Raw genomic sequence first — 17,361 nt, 5'->3', positions numbered from 1 at the left:
TGGCTAACATGGCGAAACCCCGTCTCTACTAAAAATACTAAAAATATTAGCCAGGCGTAGTGGTGCAAGACTGTAGTCTCAGCTACTCGGGAGGCTGAGGCATGAGAATTGTTTGAACCCAGGAGGTGAAGATTGCAGCGAGCTAAGATCACACCGCTGCACTCCAGTATAGGCGACAGAGTGAGATTCTGACTCAAAAAAAAAAAAAAAAAAAAAAAAAAAAAAAAAAAACGGTGGCTCAAGCCTGTAATCCCAGCACTTTGGGAGGCCGAGACGGGCGGATCACGAGGTCGGGAGATCGAGACCATCTTGGCTAACACAGTGAAACCCCGTCTCTACTAAAAAACACAAAAAACTAGCCAGGCGAGGTGGCGGCGCCTGTAGTCCCAGCTACTCGGGAGGCTGAGGCATGAGAATTGTTTGAACCCAGGAGGTGAAGATTGCAGCGAGCTAAGATCACACCGCTGCACTCCAGTATAGGCGACAGAGTGAGATTCTGACTCAAAAAAAAAAAAAAAAAAAAAAAAAAAAGAAATAAAACAAAGAGAAAGCATTCTAATGATCATTTGATCATATTTATCATATCATATTTATGAAAAAAGTGGCAGAAATAAGTTCACTTTTATCTGGCTTTATGGTATACATATATAGATAGATTAACCAAGTAAAAGACACATTTATTAGTTTTAATAAAATAGAACTAATACATATTTTTAAAAATGAAGAAAATATTATGACAAGATGGAAAACAAAGAGGTGGGAAAAATATAACTAACAAATGTTAAAATAATACAAGTTAGTCGTTTTATTATGACAAAATAGTATTCAAATAAAAATGAAAATACGACAAAATAGTGCATAGTGACTTAAGGAAAAAAATACCAAGTGGATGTAATATTCATAACCTTACATTACACAATTATATGGCCTTAAACTATGTAATATATGAAACAACAAAATAAGGAAAATACTTAAGCTACAAATGTAGTTGGAATTTTTACACACACGTAAACATATTCACAGACACATCCCAAAACACACTATTCTCAAAATTATGCTAGTTTATAGATTTGAGCAGCATGCTTATAAAGTATAATCTAATGCATACATTCTACAATTCTTGTACTATTCATTAAGACTCTGTATTTCTCTCAAAAGCATGTAGAATAGTGAAATAATTCATACAGGAAATCTCAATACATTTTAATGTACAAACTTTTATTCTGACAACAATTCAATTAACCTGAAAATCAGTGTCAAATAGATAACGAAAACCATTTTCAAGTTTAGAAAATTTAAAATCATACTTTTATCTAACCAGTGGGTTAAAGGTGAAATCTTGACAGTATTAAGTACTTCATGGAAGATAGTTAAATTTCAAAATATCAGAATGTTTATTTAGTGGGATAAACAGTGATTCTAAATGTGTTTATACTTTAAAAAAAAAAAAAATGCTGGTTGCAGTAGCTAACACTTGAAATCCCAACATCTTGGTAGGCAGAAGCAGAAGGATTACTTGAGCCCAGGAGTTTGGTAACAGCCTGGGCAATACATAGAGACCCTATCTCCACAAAAAATAAAAAATTAGCCAGGGTTGTGGCACATGCCTATAGTCTAAGCCATGTGGATTGCTTGAGCCCAGGAGGTTGAGGCTACAGTGAGCCATGATCTCACCACTTCACTCCAGTCTGGGCAACAGAATGAGATCCTGTCTCACAAAAAGAAAGGAAGGAAGGAAGGAAGGAAGGAAGAAGGAAGGAAGGAAGGAAGAAAGGAAGGAAGGAAGACGGGTGGGCAGGAAGGAAGGAAGGAAGGAGGGAGGGAGGGAGGGAAAAAAATGAGCTTGAGTATTTGCATTAACAAAGTAAATAAACCATAAACATAAATTTAAAGAAATTAGAAAAGAGATAAAGAAATATATCACAAATCCACAAATCAGAAAACAACAAAACAATACGAATGATCACAACATTTAGTAAGACAAACCTCTGAAAGCACAGATCATTTAAAATAAGTAAGCATAAAAAGCAATAACAACAGAGCGAAGAGTTACTAAAAAGCAAAAAAGCAGAAGTCAGAAAGAGAGAGAGAGAAAACTAAACACAAATATAGATGCAATCTTAAAATTATAGAACATTTTGGAAAAAAAAAAATTAGCCACAACCCAAAAATGCATTTAACAGGAATAAATATGGAATAATTACGAATAAGAGACTACCAGAATTGTCACAAAAAGCAATAGAGAATGGATTTAAAAACTAAAATAATAAAAGCCGTAAAAACATGAGTGATCATCAACAATCCTCCACCACTCTAAAATTTCCATGTCTAAATGGCTTACAAGTAGATTTTCCCACACTTCCAAAAACAAAGTCACACTCACAAATGAATTGTTCCCATACTGAAAAAACAATGAAAATTCTTAGCTCTTTAAATTATATTAATAGTTCTTCACACTTAGATGAAACAATAAAATGCAAAGATATAAAATACATACTCATTTTCTTTCGAGCGTAGATGTAAAATTTTAAATAATAGTTGATGCAACTCATGAGAATATGAAGCAAAATGTAATTTCATGTAGATTTTCTCAGGAATGCAGAATCAAATAAATTATTGTATTCCTATCAATCATTTTATCTCATGAAATTAACAGGTTAAAGTAGAAAAACACAAAATCACATCCCAGAGGTCAAAATGACATTTAATAACTTCAATACATATTCCCAAATTTAAAATATCTAAAGATAAGTAGAAATAGAAGGGAATCTCTTTAACCTGATAAATGCTATTTACGAAAACCTTACAACAAACATCACATGTAATGCAGGACCTGAAGAATCATTTCATTTAAAGTAAGTAGGAAAATAAGAATGTCTTTAATAAGAGAGAATACAATTACAGAAATTGAAAGAAAAGAAATAAAATTACTCTATATGCAGATTATATGGTCATGTTGACAAGATATTAGGCTAATTTAAAAATTCAGCAAGACTGCTAGGCAACAAAATAACCTATAAAATTCTGAAGTGTTTCTCAATAACCATAATGAAAAATGAAAGTTATAATAGAATACTATATTCAATAACAACAATAAAATAATCACTATAGTATTAAGGAATCAACCTATCAACAAGAGAAAAAGAGAACAAGGCCGCTATGACGAAAAGTTTGTTTCTTTGTTTTCATTTTTTGGTTTTTGTTGCTATTTTTTTTGAGACAGAGTCTTCTCTGTCACCCAGGCTGGACTGCAGTGGCCAATCTTGGCTCACTGCAGCCTCTGCCTCCTGGGTTCAAGCAATTCTCCTGCCTCAGCTAACCAAGTAGCTGGAATTACAGGGATGTACTACCACTCCTGGCTAATTTTTGCATTTTTAGTAGAGGCAGGGTTTTGTCATGTTGGCCAGGATGGTCTCAAACTCCTGGCCTCAAGTGATCCACCCGCCTTGGCCTCCCAAAGTGCTGCGATTACAGGCGTGAGCCACCGCACCCGGCTACCATTATCTCTTACGTATATAGAGGACAGAAATCTTCAGCACAATACTAGCTAACCATATCTAGCAACATAGAAACAGAATAATACATTATAATCACGTGAGATCTATCCCAAAGACGCAAGGGAAATTTAACATCTGAAAAATCATGTAAACAGAATAAGAAACCAAAAGCATGATATCGTCTAAATAGCTGCAGAAAGCATATTGATGAAACATAACACACCTTCATGATAAAACATTAAGCAAACTAGAAATAGAAGGAAACTTTCTTAACCTTGTGAAAGTCACCTGTGAAAAACCCACAAGGGACCTCACACTTAATAGTGAAATTCCGGATGCTTTCCTCATAAGGTCACAAACAAGACAAGAACGTCTGCTATTGGCTTTTCTATTCAACATTCTATGTGAGGTACTAGTCAGAGCAGTTGGGAAAGAAAGAAAATTAAAAAGCATCTAGATTGTGAAAAACAATGTAAAACTATCTCTACAGCACATTAATGTATATAGAAAATCCTATGTGATCCACTAAAAAACAATTAGAACTAGTAAGTGAGTTTGTCAAGGCTGCAGGACACATCAGTGCACATGAATCAGCAGGATTTCTATACACTTGCAATGAACAATCCAAAAATTAAGGAAGTAATTTCATTTCCAGTAACATCAAAAGAATAATTAGGAATAAACTTAAGAAAATATACAAGATGTGTACACTCAAAACTACAAATATTGTTAAAATTTTTTAAATGTCTAAATAAATGAAAAAACAGCTCATGTTCATGTGTGAAAAGGCTTATTATTGTTAAGATAGCAATATTCTCCAAATTTATCTACAAACTTGATACAATCCCTATCAGAATTCTAGCTGTCTTCTTTGTAGAAATTGATATTTTGACTCTAAAATTTATACGGAATTGCAAGGGGCTCACAATAACTAAAACAACTTTATTACAATGCAACAATAGTCAAGATGGTGTGGTAATTGTAACAGGGTGGGCATGTAGATCAATGGAATAAAATCAAGAGTCAAGAAAAGTTGTGTCTATTTGATTCATCTTTCTTTTCTTCTTTATTAGTCTGGCTAGCAGTCTATCTATTTTGTCAATCTTTTCAAAAACCCAGCTCCTGGATTCACTGATTTTGTTGAAGGGTTTTTTTTGTGTCTCTGTCTCTTTCAGTTCTGCTCTAACAGAAATAACAAGAAATTAATTATTTCTTGTCTTCTGCTAGCATTTGAATTTGTTTGCTCCTACTTCTCTAGTTCTTCTATTGTGATGTTAGGGTGTCGATTTTAGATCTTTCCTGCTTTCTCCGGTGGGCATTTAGTGCTACAAATTTCCTTCTAAACACTGCTTTAGCTGTGTCCCAGAGATTCTGGTACATTGTGTCTTTGTTCTCATCAGTTTCAAAGAACTTACTCATTTCTGTCTTACTTTCGTTGTTTACCCAGTAGTCATCCAGGAGCAAAGTTTCTCTAAATGTGGAAAAAAGTATCTTTATTCCAGGTTTGCAGTGACATTTCTGTATCCAGCTTCTAGATCACCCATGCTCCATGGATGCATAATTGTTAGTCAGTTCTTTTGATAATTACAAAAAGAGTTTCCAGTCCAAATCCAAATTGGTGCATCCTGATATATTCTTCACAAGACAAAATCTTCTATCTACCACATTTGAATCAGATTACTAAACCTTAGGAAATGAATCAGTTCTTATTTCAGTTAACAACAAATTTTCTACAGATTAAAGTCCTAAGAGAAAATTTATTTTCAAGGAAACAAAGTGTATATCTAGACCACAGGACCGGAGGAATAGGGAGAGTGATGGCTACTCATGCCTTAAAGAAAATGCTCTCCTCTTCTCCAGCATCTTAAATATTGCCTCCCTCAATCATTCCTTCATGTGATTAAACACTCTTGACTTTCCCAAACTTTTTCTCATGCATCAAATTATTTGCTGCACAATCCTTGACCAGAGAATGGGACAACACTGTTACAAATAGTGTAGTACATCTGACAGGCTACATGAAATCAAAAAGATAGAGCCGTTGACACGTGCCCAGAAGCCTAAACGACAACATCATTTTCACTCTAAAACACCATGCTGGTCTTGGTTCTTTTGTCCTCACAAATGACACAGACTCAGGTTTTAGGAGCCTCATACTTGTAAGTTGTTTTCATCTTGCGCTGTTCAAGTGAGGTTGAATTTAAAAGAGCTTGAAGACATTGAAGAGATGTCAAGCAGGCAGCCAATGGAAAAGAGGTTTGGTGTATGAGGCCTGTGTTTTATGTATACGGCCGAATTTATAAGTGTTACTGACAGGGAAGAGGGGAGGATGGGAGGAGTCTTTAGGATGTACAATATTTAATGGCCAGTAAGAGACAGAGAAGAGATGTCGGTGAAAAGCGAGCCAGGGCAGAGTTGGTCCAAGCGCAGAGAGGATTCATATGAAGGAATGGTCAACAAGACCAACTGTTTGTAAGATGTCAAGATTGATGAAGACTAAACATTGTCCATAAGATTGAGTGATTTGGGAGTCAATGTTGACCTACCAATTAGGACTTCACAAGATAGACAAAAGTGAAGAGAGAATAAAAAGTAAATAAACAGAGACTACAAATATAGAAGATTGGTGGTAAAGGGGAAGAAAAAGTAATTTTTCTTATGTTTAGATAGAGAAGAAAGCTTAAAAGTTGTTTTAATTTTTTTAAATTTTGTTTTGATGTTTTTTTGTTTTTTAAAATAATTTTAAGTCAATGTGATGTGTTAACGTCAGAAAGAGATGTTTATTATACAACAAGTGTGGACTTTTCAATAATTTATAATTCCTGGAAAAAAGGACAGATGTTGGAATCCATAGAAAAGGAAAATAAATTACATTTAGGTAAGAAAGTGATAAGTGGTTTGTGTTTAATGGTAACTTTTAACAATTACTGCCAAGTTAATGCATACATTTTTACGTTTTCAGTCATCACATAGAGTCACCAAAATATACTACTTATCTATTGTCCAGTTTACAGATGATAAAACCAAAACCAAGGGAGTCTAGCTAATCCAGGTGATAGAGGAAAAGTAAAAGAATCAAAATGTGTATCTGGCTGAAAACCTAACATAATGTTTCCAGACAAGGAGTTGGAGTTTTTTTCCTATAAGGCATCAGATAATAAATATTTCAGGTTTCACAGGTCCTATGGCCCCATTATAACTACTCAACACTGCACTTATAGCATTTATAGATTATGCACATACAAATAAACAGGACTGTGTTCCAGGTTAAACTTTAGTTCTAGACTCTGAAATTTGAAATTGATATGATTTTACATGTCATGAAATATTTTTCTTTGGATATTTCTTAGCCATTCTAAAAATGTAAAAAATATTTCTAACTCCTGGAGCACACAAAAACAGGCAGTGAGGCAGAATGGCCCATGACCATATAGTTTGCTGATCCTTTCACTGGGTAACATTGTCACCCCAGGGCTATTCTGTATCTCATGGTGACTCTGGGCTACCACTCTATTTCAAATAGCTTACCTACTGCTTTAGCAAAATCTGTATGGTCTTCTAATGTCTAATCCTCTTCATATTTTTCAGTCACATTTGCATTCCTCCCCTAGACATATTTGTACTAATATCTTTTGTCATTCTAAACCAACCACCCTTTATCTCTCTCTATCTCTCTCTTTGTAAATCTGTTCTTCACTTCTCAGGCCATTTCTTGCATCTTTGTTTCTCTGAGCAAATTACACTATCCTCGGCAGTCCCATTTTCCATCATGCCACAAAGACTTCCAGCTGGGCAAAGGTATTGTCCACTCATACGCTGTTCACTTGTCTCTGTCCTGCTTGGCAAACTACTTTTTTCACTTCAGATAACTTCCCTTTGTGCACTTCTAGTTCCAAAGTTCAAAGAAAGAGAAAATATGTAATTACAGCATGCCAGTCCTATCTCAGCAAGTCTTCTGATATCAAGAGTTTATTTGCTATGTTGCTGACCAGAGGGGAAGCTGTACCCATTAGTGCCAAGGGTTTGATAGATCTCAGCACACGGAAATATTCCTGGGGGCTATGTTTCACCTCAAGCGTATGACTGAATTAATCCCCAGGTTATGCCACAACTTTCCTTTGACACTTAGGTAATAAATAAGACATACTTTTAAAATAACTTTCCCTTTAGGCTGGAATATTTCTGACAACTGACTTGACTCTGATTTGCTTTCATCCAGAAGGAACTTGTTGTCAAGGAGCCTCTTGTTCATGACTTAGGGGCTGAATATGCACCCCCATCTCTCAGACTGCAGCCCTGAATTAGGTCTTTCTCTGAATAAATTCTTAATTATTTTTCTACTTAGCAGCAAGCTCATTAATAATCTACTAGATTGTGCAGCCACTTAAGTCCCTAAGGCTTTGATTCCTCAAAAATGCAAACTGAATACCTTAAGTATAATGTTTGCAAAAGTAGATCATGTCAGGATATGAAAAAGAGGCTTGGAATCAACTTTATTCCTTTGTGTAAAGAACTTTAAATGTATCATATTTCACATGAAAAAGTCAACTGTGATATTCTAAGTACTCAAATCTTTTCTAAACATAATTTTATTTCTATCTCATGTGCACATTTTGAGGAACCGCTGCTGAGACTGAAAGAGGAAATCTGAAAGAGACAGCATGGACAAGTGGGGACTAGAGACTGAACAGTGAGAACTGTTTGGTTCATTTACCCCACGGAAAAATTGTGAAACCAGTGGGGTCTTTATGAGTTTTAGGTTGACATCTGAAATTTTATCATAATTCTAATAACTGCAAAAGATATGGTTTCCCGTGCATTACATGCTTTATAATACTTTAAATATATTTTGATTGAAATCGGCAGAGTTTGTTCATTCAATTAGTGGAAAATTCCAGTCTCCAATCAAACCTATCAGACAAAGAGGTTAAATTTCTGAGAGAAAAAGTCTGACTTCATTTTTAGAGTCAATCAACTGGGTACTACATATGCCTTCTATGAGCTCCTCCCTTCTGAGTGAGAATTCTGACATATTAACCATCCAGCCCTGCCATGGTGCCTTGCCTGGACATGCTCCCTCACAGAAACATTGTCCTTCCTTTTCTTCAGGAAGGAAACATTCTTGAGCTGTCCTTTTGTTGAGGTGCCCAAGAGGTTTTACACACTGGGTCAGAGCACTGTCTAGACAGCTGAGAGCAGTGCTTGCCTTTTCTCCCTGCCTGTAGAGTAGAAAAAGAGCAATTAACAAAGGGGAAGGGAAAAGAAGAACAGAGGGACTCTTGAGTAGAATAATCTTAGGGACGAATACAGATGGAAGTTGAGAATCTAGAAAAGTATTTTCTTATAGCTATCCAGGCTCCCTGGAAAATATTCCCATGTCCATAAGGATATATATGCCCAGTGGTGATAAATCTCTAAAGAAGATACAAAGAAATAAGAAAAATGCAAGATGAGAGACAAGACACCAACTCCCAAAGAAAATTGACAAGTTTCTCAGCCCTCCAAGGGCCATTTGAGAGCACCTTGGTGCTGTGCAAGTCACTCTATGCAGTATGCACAGCAGACAGAATTTGCTGTGGTATGTGAAACTTACCAAGCAACCAAGGGATCAAACTGGGATGAGCAGAGAAGAGCCCTTTAGAAGTAGAAGTGAGAGAATGCTCCTAACTGATTCGCAGACACAACACTTCCCAGCACTCCCAGTGAGCGCTAGAAAACTTGGGGGTCCAAATCTAAAACACAGGTGATATCAACAAGGCTGGGATGATCCTTTTTGCCAAAGATTTTAATCTCTTTAAGTGGGCTACCCATACAACGTCTGAAACATGTTTTATGGCATTCTGTCAAATTCCTTGTTGTAGGATTGCCGGTTTTTCAGATACCCTCAAGAGTCCTGAGAAAGTTGAACAGGCCACCTGGCAATGCTCCACAAAATTAATTAGTGAGGGCAAGTATTGAAAAATCACTCCGATGGCAGTGTGGCAATTACAAACCATTGAAAGTGTGAGGCAGATGGTGAAGTTCACATGTTGTCTTACTTATCAGTTCAACAAAACTATACCAAATGTCCACCATGTGCAAAGTGCAACTAATAATGAAAAGGCAGGTATGCAAATTCATAAGATGCAATACAGGAAGTCTGACTTCACTGGACAAACACTATCAGCATGAGCCATTCATGAGTGTGACCCTGCCATCTTAGCCATCTAATCTTCCACCACTGCTCAGCCTTTTCTCACTTCCAGACATTCCTCAAACCCTTCCTCCACCTGAATATTCTACCAGGTCCTTGGCTTCCTCTCCCCATGGGGGTGAAATCATGTGCAGGCTGCTTGACACGTAAACACATCTGGCCACATTACTTCCATGCACATTGCTGTGGGTTCATTCACCACACTGCATCATCTTTGTCTTCCTATATCCCCCAGCAGTTCATGGAGAAAAACATGGCATCTTACTCTTCTTTATACATTGAATGTTTGACAATGTCTGACACATTGCAGGCATAGTAGGATCAAATCCCACTTTCAAAGCCAAATGAAGTGTACCTGATTGCCCCTTGACCTTGAGGATTCCTTTCCTCTTCTCCCACACCACTCTTGATATATCTAAGGGCTGCTCTCAAACACAGCATATATGGTAGTTACTTTTGTAGTCTACTAATCCAACTACACTCTGAGCTTCTTGGGAAAAAGAAATGTATTTTACTTTTCTTTGTAACCGCCACAGGATCCACCAGAAAAGGGAACAAGACCTTCTGCTTACATAACCCAAGCTAACAAAGCCAAGCAGCCCTTCCCACTGCTCCATTCTTTGTGTGCACCTGTCTCTCCTATGGTCACTTAGTTATAGCCACGTGGACTCCTGTTCTGACCCTTAAGCCCTGCTCAAATTCATTCGCATCCCAGGGCCTTCACAATTGTTGCTCTGTCTGCCTGCAACATCGGCCCCTTGCTCCTCAGAACTCAGCGTTTTTGATTCCTTCAACACTAAGTTTAAATACTATTTCCTAAAGAATCATCCTCAACCATATTCAGATCAGTAGCCCTACCACAGGCTCATCATGTCTTTTATGTCACCTGGCTTTTTTCCCTTGTTTATTTATTATTCGCATGTTCCTCCCCTCAACACGCACACACACACATGCACAGACACACACACACAAAAGCATGCATGGTCAGCCAGGAGAGTCCTGGTCTGTCCATTGTCACTGCTTTACCCCCAGTACAGTGCCTAGAACAAAGTAGGTGTCTAATAAATATTATCAATTGAATAAATAAATTATAAAATATTAGGTAATTCAAGATTTATTGCTGGAATAAAAAATAAAGAAATAGAGTCATTGTATCCTATCTTCATTCATTGTTTCAAAATACATAAAAGCATTTTCTGAAGAACAAATTCATTTCTTGGCATCTAAATTGATATCTTTGCAAAACCAAAAATAACTAGGTGTTGGGACCTTGGGAGAAATGGACTCTTCTCAAAAAATGAGTGCTGGACAAAATTCAATCTAAAACTGCGTTAAAAACAAGTCTCATTACATTAAATTGGAAAACAATATAGCACATTATTCAATTAAACCCCAGAACCCACTAACAAAAACTTCAATGAACTGAAAATATATCAGGGCTCCACTTTTGTGCAAAGCGTACGTACGTCTTAGCAGCTGGGCCAGGACTTGCTATTCCTTAAGAAGGTTATGCCCCACGGTCAAATCTGTGAACAGACCTTTGTGAAGATGCAATTATGTGCTAGGCCCCGGGCTCAGCTTAAATGGCACATACACGAAGAAGAGATGATGGGCAGTCAGGGAAGAATGGAATAGTAAGGAATGGGGAAGAGGTTTGTTGTTAAGGAGACTTTCCAGAGGAGGTGATGTACATATATGTGATGATCTACTTTGGGAGGGAAAACAACTAAGACAAGTAAGAATCTGTACTAGCCCAAGGGAACAGCAGCTGCCAGGGAAAACCGAATGAGGTCAGGCTATGCTCCTGCTCAACTAGGTTGGCAGCAATAAGCAAAGAGCACTGGAAAAAAAAAAAAAGAGTAAAAGATAAGCTATTCAATCATCACTTATAAAAATTAACGAGGTCAGGAGATTGAGACCATCCTGGCTAACATGGCGAAACCTTTCTCACTAAAAATACAAAAAATTAGCCTGGCGTGGTGGCACACGCCTGTAATCCCAGCTACTCAGGAGGCTGAGGAAGAGAATCACTTGAACCCAGGAGGCAGAGCTTGCCAAGATCACACCACTGCACTCCAGCCTGGGTGATAGAGCAAGACTCCGTCTCAAAAAAAAAAAAAGTCAAGTATATTTACAAGGTAAGAAGTTTTAAGAGTTTTAAAAGCAAACACTGACATAAAGAAAGGTTTTGAGTACAGAGTAATTGATTAGACATTTAACCTAAGCCCTAGTCCTCATAATAGAATTACTTAATAAACTTTTAATTTTGGAATAATTTTGGGTTTATAGAAAATATACGAAGATGGGCCAGGCGCGGTGGCTCAAGCCTGTAATCCCAGCACTTTGGGAGGCCGAGACGGGCGGATCACGAGGTCAGGAGATCGAGACCATCCTGGCTAACACGGTGAAACCCCGTCTCTACTAAAATACAAAAAACTAGCCAGGCGAGGTGGCGGGCGCCTGTAGTCCCAGCTACTCGGGAGGCTGAGGCAGGAGAATGGCGTAAACCCGGGAGGCGGAGCTTGCAGTGAGCTGAGATCCGGCCACTGCACTCCAGCCTGGGTGGCAGAGCGAGACTCCGTCTCAAAAAAAAAAAAAAAAAAAAGAAAATATACGAAGATGTACCAAGAGTTCCCACATGCCCTTCACCCAGTTCTCGCTAGTGCCACGGCTCACACTGCCATGGTACTGTGGGGACTCAGAATATGATATCTCAAAGCATAGTCCTCTGGCATGAAGGGTACTTTGAGCTAAAGGAGACTGGAAAAGCCTCAGAAGCAGAGCCTTTCTGACCTTTTCCTTTTCTCCTGACTCCAACCCCTGTTCCTTCCCCTGAAGAGTTTCATAGAAACCAGAATTCCTCTCTCTTAAGCCAGGCCATAGAAACTTGAACTCTTCCCCAAAGTCAGCCATAAAACTTAGAAAGTTCACTCCCTGACCCTCTGCCTCTCTCTGGAAGACCCTCATGTGTCAGGTGTCCTATCTTATACCCACAGGAAAGGAAGGTCACACAGAGGTCAGGAAGAATCCAAACAGACTGGCCTTGCCAGGCTCCCCCTCAGGCTGTCACCTTTAGATCACACTCTTTGGCCCAGTTACATTTCTACCTGACTGTCTGTTTTTCATCAAACCTAAGAATAAAAATGCACATTTCCCGCGGAGTCTTTGGCTCTTCATTTCTGAAGGCTCCCACATCACATAAAACTTTGATTAAATAAATGTGCATGCTTTTCTCTTGTTAACCCATCTTTTGTTACAGGAGTGTCTGCTGTGGCCTTATGATGGGTGAGGAAAGGGACCACAGCATTCCACCCCTACAGTACAGTTGTCGAAACGAAGAAACCGACATTGGCATATTACTGCAGACTTGATTCAGATTTCATCATTTTTTTCGCTAAGCCTCTTGATGTGTTTCAGGATCAAATCCAGAATACCACATTGCATTTAGCCAACATAGTATTTTAAATCACAACCTTCCTGTGAGTGGGGATAAGATTAACTATAATTATGAATTCTAAAAAGAAGGATGTCATAGCACAATGAATCATAGTCACCTGCTGACTTTTGTTTTTAATAAAAGGGTGCTATATCATGCAAAACCTATTTCCTAGTAAAGCATGGTTGGAAAATTGTCCTTTGATTATAAAATTAACTTTTCTTGTTGACTTTCATTATAGTTTCAGAATATTTTATCCTTGTTGCTGAATGAGCTTCAATAGACAGTGCTTCCTAACACTTAACTTTAATTTCTCTCTTTTCACACCCTTGAGCAGTTAATGATCTATAAACATATTCTTACTTGCATTAAGATGTTGATGCGGCTTTCTTCTTTTGTAATTTTTTTTTAAACTGTCCTTTTTGGAAATTAACTGTGTATGAGGTTTTCTAAGAATGCATTCACAGAGGGGTATTTTGAGAGCCAATTATGCTGAATGGAATCATCTCACCACTGTAAGGTGAGTTCGTGCTCTACGATTTGTGCAAGTCCCTCAGCCTCCCCACAGCTCATCCCAGTGAAGGGGAGAAAGGAGAACTCCACAAAAGTGGGATCCCAATCAAGTTCTGACAGACAATGGGGAAAAAGAGACACAGCAGAAATGAAATAAACATGTGGCGTGTATATAATATTCTACTTAAAAATATTTTATTTCACTAAGCATAATAACATCCTTTTAGTCATTCACTCTCTTTACGTCTCTTCCTTTCCTTTTATTAATAGCAGTAAGATGTAGCAAATTAATTTAAATGTCTGCCATTGTCCTCCCATCTCCTCTCTCTCCCAAAGTCTTGCCCCAACGTAAAACCTTTTTGATTTTTGTTTTTTGTATTATAGTCCTTATTTTGATATTTTAATGAAATACACTATTAAGGCATATGTTACACACACAAACCCACAAAAACACACACACACAATTTGTCATTGGCTCAAATGGCAGAGTCAACCCAGATGAAAAAGTGTATGTCTGTAGGCTGCAAACAAGGTTTGTGTCTTTGCTGAACAACCTTGTTTGAAATCCATCCCATGACCCCACCCCTCCACCCCCAGCCTTCTTTTCCCTGGAGATCACAAGGATAATAATGCATACCTAGCAAAGAGTTGATGCCAAATAAATGGTGGCTTCCATTATTCGATTTTCCTCCTCAAGTCTCCTGTAAGGGTACCCTACGCACCAGTAATGACTGCAGTTTTACTTTGGTTTGCTTCCCAGAGGAGAGCTTGGTTTGTTCTCAGTCTTTGTTCTGTATCCCTGCCTTGGGTGTTAATAGAGGCTGATGAGTGGGAGTGGATTTTCAAAACACAGAAAAAAGAATAAACAAAACTGTCAAGAGAAAAGAGTACAATCTATTAGATTTTGATCACCCTATTTGTCACAGAGAAATAACAGCTGCATTAATGCACACAGCACTTGTAATTCAGAGATCATCGTTACACCAAATGACAAATGATGTTACTGTAATGTACCATTTGTCTTTTCTCACATAGTTAAAAAACCATAATTACTAAAAATCATGACAACTTGCCAATTAAACAGACTCATTCACCCACAGATGAAGCATGCATCTTTGCATTTTGCAAATTAAATAGAGGTGTGTGGGGAGGATAAGAACCAAAGTGTGTAGTACAGTGATTTATTGGGAAGCTTGAGCAGGTACACATTAAAAGTAAAATAGTTTCTACCTGTTTTCTAGAGCATCTAAGCCACTTGAAAAAATTTCCAGTTGTAAAAAACAGTAGTCTTTCTGTTTTCTTCCTAAAGACTTCGAGACTTCATAACAATCTGACTAATAAAGTTAATCTAAACCCATCTTTCTTTTACATTTATTGTGCCAGTGGGCAAATAATCTAGTACAAGTAAAAAGAATGGATTAATCTTATATTATTTGAAAAACATAATTTTAAATGTACGTAAAACCTCTGGATGTACGATTTTGGAAATAAATAATAAAATGCATTACCCCCAGAAAAATGGTACAGAAAGGGAGGAAAGAGTCCAGGATATGGCAACAGACTGCTGATTGAGTGCCTGAAAGGACTTGAGAGAAGGGCTGGTCAGGGCCAGCTAACATCCAGCCCTGATGAGGAGAGAAAAAGTGACAGTATACTCAAATGCATAGTGTTTCTGGTCTGGGTAACTTTAGGACCCAGGAGGATGAGGGTAGCCCTCTTAGCAAGTGGAGCTCAACTTTGTTCACATGTCACAGGAGTTTATGGATTCTGTAATACATGTCAATTCCTAGAAGCAAAAGCTTCCATGTGCCTTTACCTGCTGACAGACCACCTCTATATTTGGCAGAAACTACCGCTTTTGTTACACAATGTAAAATAAAGAGCCATTCCCTTCCGAGAGAGAGAGAGAGAGAAAGAGAGAGAGAGAGAGAGTGTGTCTTAAGGAAAAACAGTGTAAGACTGGGCACGGTGGTTCACGCCTGTATTCTTAGCACTTTGGGAGGTCGAGGTGGGCAGATCACCTGAGGCCAGGAGTTCGAGACCAGCATGGCCAACATGGTGAAACCCTGTCTCTACTAAAATACAAAAATAGCCAGGCATCGTGGTGCATGCCTGTAATCGCAGTTACTTGGGAGGCTGAGGCAGGAGAGTCACTTGAACCCAGGAGGTAGAAGTTGCAGTGAGCCGAGATCGTGCCCCTGCACTCCAACCTGGGTGACAGAGTGAGACCCTGTCTCAAAAAAAAAAAAAAAAAAAAAAAAAAAAAAAGACAGCATAGTAATCCAAACGCAGATTATTTTAGGTTTGTTTAGTAAGATAAATTCTGTTGTGCATCAACTAGAGGCCACCATGGAGAATGTGGTTAGGTGCACAGGTTGTGGGGACAGTGGGTAAAGATCTTATCCCAGGGTCCCCACATCCTACAGTGGCTGCCATAGGACAATTCCCTTAAACTCGCTCTGCTTCTCTTTTCTCCTCTTAAAATGAGCCTAATCACAGTACACAATTCATAGGGATATTGTGAGCATTCGTGAAATGGATCTCCTGCCCATGGTAGATGCTCAGTAAGTGTTGGGTGTTTGTTACTGGGTGGGAAGGGATATTTATTTCCTCTGTTTGTGTTTAGACAGCAAAATTCTAAAATTGGTGTCCAGTTTGTTAGAGATGGATCTGATTTGCAGAAACCATTGCAATGAGGAAGTTAGCAAAAATGTGGCCTTGCCGTCTGTTGGAGTGTGAAATTTGCCAGCTACAATTATAAAAAGGGCTAATTAATTTTAGAATGGATAAAACCCAAAAAGCAGTTTTCATTTGCAAACAACATTGTGTTACAGCCAGAGCTTTCATAAAGAAAAGTCCAAGTACCCCAAACTCATCTTTGTATTTTGTGAGGACAGGATCATCATCAACAGCAAAAATATCTACTTCTTTGACGGTAATGAAACTGGAAATGATAATTTAAGCAGGGAGCACCAGCATTTGAGACTATAGAATTTCCATTTGCGCTAGCTATACTTCTCTCTTACAGAGCTGTTTGAATTTCCCTTGGGAAAAGATGCAACGCAGACTGGCTTTGAAACTCAGACTCCTTGGCCAAAACATGCACATTTGTTTCCTTTTAATTTGTTCAAATGTATCATCAACACAACCAGAATCCCTGTGCAGGTGGTACTGGGCTAGTTCATTAGCAAGTGTAAATAAACAGGTGAGAGAAAATAAATTTGCTGTTTAGAATATATTTTGCAATTTTTTGGCAAACAGTCAAAGGGACAGCTTTTACATTTCTAAAGAAGAAGGTGACATATGACTTGGATGGATGGATGATCCTAATCTACTGTATTTCACCAACTCTTACTTAGTGCAAGAAATGGAAATATTATCTCAGCAGAACCACAGTAGTATCCCATAAGGAGGAGATTGGGAGAATAGAGAATTTTGGGGTCTGAGGTCAAGTGACTTAAGGCAGAGCTTTCAGTGCAGGAAAACAATTGTCATTGCGCTTGGTTCATAATGTTGTGGTTTAGGACCTGGTAGCACAATTCAGTGGGGTCTTGAAGTGAGTCTGAGGAATAGCCTAGGTTTCCTAGGAAGCCAATAAGCCATTTTCCTGGACAAATCAGTTTCTGCAAATTCCCTGAAGCAGCTGGGAAGTTATTTATTGATTTATGCCTTTATCTTACTAAAAAAAAAAAAAAAAAAAAAAAAAAAAAAAAAAAAAANAA

This window comes from Rhinopithecus bieti, unplaced genomic scaffold (assembly GCF_001698545.2).
Source record: "Rhinopithecus bieti isolate Rb0 unplaced genomic scaffold, ASM169854v2 scaffold_19969, whole genome shotgun sequence".
Lineage (NCBI taxonomy): Eukaryota > Metazoa > Chordata > Mammalia > Primates > Cercopithecidae > Rhinopithecus > Rhinopithecus bieti.
Note: the sequence above shows the minus strand (reverse complement) of the source record.